This window comes from Castor canadensis, chromosome 15 (genome assembly GCF_047511655.1).
Source record: "Castor canadensis chromosome 15, mCasCan1.hap1v2, whole genome shotgun sequence".
NCBI lineage: Eukaryota > Metazoa > Chordata > Mammalia > Rodentia > Castoridae > Castor > Castor canadensis.
In genome coordinates, this window is record NC_133400.1 from 92,777,769 (window position 1) to 92,785,071 (window position 7,303).

At 36.7% G+C, this 7,303-nt stretch overlaps 1 non-coding gene across 1 annotated transcript; it reads right to left on the reverse strand.

Moving 5' to 3' along the window:
* Nucleotides 1-217: 217 nt before the first annotated feature.
* On the reverse strand, nucleotides 218-381 carry LOC141417787 (U1 spliceosomal RNA). The gene has a single exon (XR_012442414.1). It is a non-coding gene; the product is annotated as a U1 spliceosomal RNA (small nuclear RNA).
* Between the last annotated feature and the right edge of the window lie 6,922 nt (nucleotides 382-7,303).

A 7,303-nucleotide genomic window follows, 5' to 3' on the forward strand; every position in this document is an offset into this window, starting at 1 on the left:
TTCAAACTCTAGTACTCCCCCTTCCCCCACACATACACTAAAAGAAAGCTACCAATCAGCAGAGGGTTGGTTTTGGTTAGTTTGCTTGTGTTTGTTTTTAGTTTGCATTGTGAGTAAGGCAGGGACACTTGCTGGAAAACGTAAGGACTCTCTGTAATGCCTGACCCCTGGGGGAACTCACTTCTTTTCTTTAATTTTTTTGCTTTTATTTTTTTTAAAGAGGAGAGCATGAATGCAGTCCCCCACTACTGCAAATTATGCAGTTGAGTTTCCCACATTTGGGGAAATCACAGGGGTCAGCGTATCCGGAGTGCAATGGATAAGCCTCTCTCTGGGAAAACCACCTTTGTGATGATGGCATCTCCCCTGCCAGGTAAGTATGGAACTCACTTCTTAGAGGTTGAGAAATACCACCTTTGTGATGACCATCCTGCTCATGAAGGCTCACTTCTGGGAGAGTGAGAGATTTCCCTTGCCAAGGTGGGGTTCTTGACAGGTGCCTGGGAACTTGTGGTCCAGTGAGGACACCAGGAACTTTCCCTGCATCAGGATTGGTAGGGTGAACAAAAGGACAGCCATGTTAGAACTGGACCCCATCCCCCTCCTAGGTGGCTTACTGGAAATTCTCCACCAAGCCCTAAAGAAAAATAAAAATCCACCTCTAGCCATTTACTAGAAACTCTCTCCTGACCCAGAAGACTGATCTGCCCTTAAACTATTGTCTTTGGAGGGTCAGAGGGCCATTGAGGATTTTCCCACCCAGTGACCATCTTGGGACTTCACCAACCTCCTGGATGTACCCCCACTCTGTAAGCAGTGGTGGGCTCCAGCTCTCTTGCTTGGGATCTCCTCCACAAGGTGTCTTCCTGAATAAATCCTGTGCTGGTGTATTAACTGTCTCCTGCCTATCTACTCTGTGGCTCTTTCAGTATAACAAGGATATGTCCTCTTATCATGTTTATTTATACATCCTGTCTTAACCTTGGTGTTTTCTTTTGTCTAAGAACTTCCTCTCCTGTTGTTTCCTTCCTTGAACTCTGAGCACCCAGTTTTTAGATTCCAGAGCATCTTAACCTTATTCTGATATAAGAAGAGCAGCAGAAGGGCCCTGTTGAGTGGGTATCTGTGGGGTAAAAGCCCGTAAGAGATAGTTGGGCTGAAGAAATTAATTTTTTGTCATGACTTGAGGCCTCCTTGATTTGCCAAGCTACCCCCAACCTTTTAGGCTTTCAGATCCTTTGGGAAATCTGCTTGACTCTGATCAAAAAGGAAGAGAAAGCTTCAGAAAGCTTAAGGGAACTTCTTATGTTGGGTGTGCGCTACTCATGGAAGGGCTACACCTATTAGAAAACAAGTTAGATTTAAAAGGTTTACTTAGTTAAGTCTCCAAAGTATGACTTTCTGACATTTTCATCGACTATTTTAAAACTCATTGCTAAAGAAATTTCCATTTGTGAGCACATTTCCCTTTTTGCTGATAGGCTCTTGAAACAGGGAAAGATATTAAGGCTACATAACAAGTCTCACCTTTTGACCTTTTTGCTTTCATTTGCCTTTTACTTAAGCCCTTCTCTATGATGTTTAGGTTAAGCTCTTTGAGATGTAAATTTTCTACCTTATTTCCACTAAGAATCATGCCTTTGAAAGTAGAGATTTAGGATTAAGGTTTGCTTAGTGCTATGGAGGAAGTAATCAGATCGATAGTCTAACTTAAAAAAAAAAATCTGGCCAATACTGAATCTAAGTGAAAGTTATGAAATCTTTGGATTTGTTTTATCTATTTTTATGTATGGCTGTGTGTCTGTGTATATTACATATTATTTCTAAATATGTTTGTATCTTGTTTTCAAGGCATCAAATTGGCTTAGTCAAGTGAGTGTTCATATAAATAAAAACTATTTAATTTGCCTAAATGCCTTTTAGTTCACATGCCTTAGGTAAACCTTTGACAAATAATTTAATTTGTTTTTAATTAAAGAGAAGTGTTACTGGGACTTCTAACATATATTTTGCCTGTGTTTTATTTATATCATTGCTTAACATATGTGATGTACATTATTTTGTATGTTTCAAATGCAGCTTCCTGGGACTTTATTAAAATGTAAGATTTTGACCAGGTGTGGTGGGAGATACCTGCAATCCTAACTACTTGGGAGGCAGAAATCAGGAGTATTTCAGCATGAGACCAACCCGTTGCAAAAACTCTCTCTTTCTTTGGAAAACAGCTAAAGCAAAAAAGAGTTTGGGGGTGTGATTCAAGTATTAGAGTACCTGCCTACTGAATGAAAGGTGTTGAGTTCAAACACAAACCCGTTAGGGTTATTTCATTTTATTGAGGAAAGGAACAATTTTGTCCATATTCAGAAATTTTTAAAGGAATTTTTTCAAATTGTAAATTTAAAAGATAAAACAAGGTAGAAAGGAGCCATCAAATATAACTTATTAATAAGTTATAGCTATAGAAATATATTTTTGGTAAAGAAGGCAGAAGAGAAAAAAAATGCTTTAGGATGAAAAAGGATTTGTATGGTAAAATAAGATTCTGTCATAAATTAAAGGATTGTTCCAGAAAGGAAATACATAGATAAGTGCAAAACCAGAAGGTTAAAATGCCACAAAAAGATTTGTGGAGGGTGAAACTTAATAAAAAAATCAGCATTTTGAGGATAATATTTTAGTTATTTAAAGGGTTTTCTAAGACCAAAATTTAATATATTAATGTAAAAAACAGAATATTTTATGTTTAAAGCAACACAGTTTTCTTAAAATATTGACCAGCTTTGGGTAATATTTATCAAAAACTGGTTTAATGAACAAAGATTGTGTGTTTTTTTCAAAATGATTTCTTCTGCTTTCTACTATTAGGTTTTCATTATTTAGGGAAACCAAATCTTCAAGGAAGTTTTGCTTATTTCTTTTAAAGTCTTTTAAGTAATCACTTTACAACTCTGGTTAAATAAAAATCTATTATTTTATGTTGTGGTACTATATCTGACATCCTGTGTACATCTTTCACTAGAGATGTGTGAGCATCTCAGGACAACATGCTGTGTGTATGGGCTTTGTGTAAATGTTAAGCAAATGTTTGTAGAGTTAAAGGTACAACAATAAGTGCAGTCTTTCAAACATACACATTTGCAGTAGACTTGATTCTAGGCCTTAAACATATAAAATGGTCACTAGAACTCTTGATATTTTGTGTTTGGTACCATTCAGACAAAAAGGCTGCATTATTTGGGCAGTCCTGCTATTTAAAATCTGGTCTGCATCTGTTTGCTTTAACTAAATGTTTTTGTGTACATGAGATGCACTTGTACAAATAATTAGTCTATTTATGGTCATTTACAGTCCTTGTAAGAGGTCTAAAGTGAACCTATATAACTGTTGGAGACAAAATCATCTAATTGAAGATAACCCACTGAGCTAAAGATTCTAAATTTTTGCTTCAAAGGTAAAATATAAGTTTCCATAGGATTTATATATGGCTATAATGATAATTATTAGCAGCGTCTTTGTGTGCTACCTGTATTTATGTAACCCAAGTGTATAAACCTAAAATGAATGTAAAGCTTAGGAAAATGTTTTTCCAAGGTCACATTCTCCAAACTAAAATTTTAGGAGCTAAAACTAAAATCAAATTTTGGATTATGATTAATTTTGTGTGCGTATGTATGTAGTCCTACAGCGACATCCTTACACTCTGATCATAACTTTTGAGCAAAGATGCTTAGGTGTGCCTAAACACTGTGCAGTTCAAGCAGTGCCACTCTGTTAATTGAAAGGGTTAGACATTATTCACCTAGGCAGTACATCTACCAGCAAATATAAATTTTAATGGGAATTTATTTATGTCACTTAATATTTTTAAAGATAATAAGGAGAGCCTAATTGATTTAAAGAATGACAGTGTAGAAACTTTGTGTAAGATCAAAGGCCAACCTCACCTGGTTAAGGGTCTGTTTTTTCCTGTGCTCCCTGGATGGCTGAAAGTAGAGTAAAATTAAGCTCATGTAAGATACTGTCCAAAAAGATGAATCTTTTGTTCTAAAGAGTAATGTGTTCCCAAAATAAAAGAGAGATACAGTACAGAACTAAGGGTTTTTTTTTTTTAAATGGAACTCCATAAGGGGGGAAAACTATCCTCTGGTCTCTCTTTATATCTCAAAGTGACCCCCAATACCCAAAGAAATCATAAAAGTTACAGTTAAAACTCACTACTTCCACTTCAAAACTGGTGGAACTGACCTCTGTGTGTTCAACAACTGAGACTTGGAGACCAAATCCAAACAGGATGACAGGGCTAAGAGGACAGACAGTATTCTAACCCTGCCCTCCGTTGTCAGTCAGGCATCTGATGTTGACAAGTCTCTTTGGAAGATGGCCCTACAACTCTCTTGTAAGTCACATGTCCTTTCATTTAGAGGGGCCACTGGAACACAGAAGTTGAGCTCTAACTAGTGTGCATGCTGCAAAAAGTAGGGACACTGGAAGAAAATGTCCAGAGACAAACTGAGGAGTATTTAGTCTCCCAGGAAAAGACATTCTAACAGATGGCATAGCTGGTAGTGGAGAAAAAGAAAAAGGGTGAAGACCTTCCTCAAAAAGCCACTGCTTACTTTCACAGTAGAAAGGTAAAAGGTTGATTTATAGATGGATTCAGTTCCTTTCTTCTCTTCTGAGAGATGAGCTGTCTCCAGGGAGAAGCATGTGACCATGTTGGCCTCAGTACACTATACCGCTATCTACTTTTAATGCTTGACTTTGCAAGACTTTTGCTGACTAAATGATTCAAAATAAGTAGGTTGGAAGAAGTGGAAAATGCAAGTCAAAAAGGAAAACATTTCAGTGATATACGTGAGAGATGACCCTGTTTGTCTTTAGCATAATGAAGAAGAATTCCATGAAATAACTTGGTGTATTAAAAAGCAATTTGGGGCTGACCATGCAGCTCATACATTAGGCCTTGGGTTCAACACTCAGTACTAAAAAAGGAAAACTTCAAACAAAACAAAACAAATAAAAAATAAGGCAAAGTAATTTAAGTTGAAATAAAAAAAACAAAATAATAAAGTTGGCCTGCAAGAAGTTTCTTGAACCAGAGCCTGGGGCAAGTTTCTAAACCAGCATATACAGAAGAAGGCTGGCGCTTAGCACAGAAGACAGCATCAGGATGCTTGTGATCCCTCAGTTTATTTCCAACGCCTTGGAACAGGTGAAGGGAAGGCAGTTCCCTGGAAGTGGAGAATTATTAATGGTGATCATTTGGTCATTTGGCAGCTGAAGTCTTGCATGTGAAGTCTAATAGCACCTGAGCTCTTGTAGATCGCCAGTCCAAGCTGTTCACACCACTTAGTGTGAGAGACCTGGTCCCAGCTGGTTTGGTGCCACATAACACTGTGACAGTTAGTACTATGACCCTTGCCTCAAACTCAGTGATAAACAGAAAATGTTTCCGAAGTCAAATATTTTCTTTCTTGCAAGACTAATGTGTCTATTTTCTCCTGCTATCCAACAAATTACCATAATATTAGTGGTTTAAAAAAGTAACTATTTAAATTGGTGTTGGCAAGATGGTGGGATAGAAAGCTCCAGGCCCTGTTACCCCAAGGAATGGTTCATAAACAACTACAGATTGACTCAAATAGCCTTATAGAAGCTCTAGGAACAAATCTAAGATTTAGAGTAGCAAAGTGAATGCTCAATGAAGAGAATGCCATGTTCAAATGGGACAAAAATTTATGGCATTTTTACTTGCCCTTGTCTCACCTCTGCCTAGAAGGAATAGGCCCAATTCTGGTTTCTCTGTTGAGATGAAAATAGTAAGGTAAAATTTGTAATATTACAGACTATCTGTGTGGCGATGGAGGTAATAATTTTTCTCTTGGTTGACTTTGAGATCTGAACACTAAAATAGTATGAATATCTGGATGAAACCAGGGAAGACAGTGGGAGTGGTGCCTGTGAACTTCAGGACTATAGGCTCACAAATGTCTATGAGTAAGAAATCTCAAGTAGAGTAACAAAGTAGGCAATAAAACAGAAAATCTAAGACCTTGGGAGGTAGTGTGAAATGCTTAGGGGAAATAAAGACCTGTTAAAGTTCCATATGTGAAGGAATTGGGAAAATACACTTATAGGCATAGAGAAGACACATGGCCCCCAAAGCACTGAGAATACTGTAGACCTTCACCTCAGGCTGTCCCTAAAAGTCAGAGGTCCACTAATTAATGAAGGACTCCCACATTAATTCTATAAAGATTGGGAGAGGTGACTATGTTTTCAAATGTCCAATTGTTCACATAAGATCACAAAGCATACAAAGAAAAGAGGATGCCTAAGCTCTTTTATTCAAGGGATAAAACATATCTACAGAAACCAAACATAGGTTTCAACATACTACACTAATACTTTAAAGCTTATCTTAAGTAAGCTCAAAGAGCTAAAGAAAAACATGGACAAAGAGTTAAAAGAAATCAGAAAACTATGTATGAAAAAATGAGATTATCAACAAAGACAAAATCACAAAAAAGAATAAAATGGAAATTCTGAAGTTAAAAAGTGCAATTGAATTAAAAATTTTACTGGAGAATTTCAGCATCAGATTTGAACAGGAAGAAAAATTAATTAGTGAACTTGAAGATACATTATTTGAAATGAATAAGTTTGAAGAATTAAAAAGAGAATGAATAAAAATGAACAGATCCTAAGTGACCTGTGGCACATCATCAAGTGAAAGAGATTATTGGATTTTTGGAGTCCCCAAAACAGGAAAGAGAAAAAAAGTATGGCAAAAAGATTGTCTGAATAATGTCTGAAATTTCCCAGGCATGAAGAAGACATGAATACACAAATCCAAGAAGGTCAACTAACAATAAACAGGGTGAGTTTAAATACAGCAACACTAAGACACAGTTAATTAACAAAAAAATAAAGACGTTTTGTCCTTGTTAAGTCAGGGTCTTGCCATGTAGTCCAGGCTAGTCTTTAACTCACAATCGTCCTGCCCAAGTGCTGGGATTATAGACTTGCACTACCAAGGTGTGGTGCACTACCACACCTTGATAATAGACAGAGAAAAGTAAATTATCACCTTTAAAGATTTCCCAATAAGACAACCAACAAATTTCTCAGAAGAAACTTTGTAGCCAGGCAGTAAGACAGTATATTTAGAGTGCTGAAAGAAAAAGCAACCTGATAGTTGAACATGCTAAGCTGGAAAAACTGTTCCTCAAAAATGAGAGATAGTTTAGACATTCCTGAACAAACAAAATTTATCACCATTCATATGCTCTTGCAAAAATGA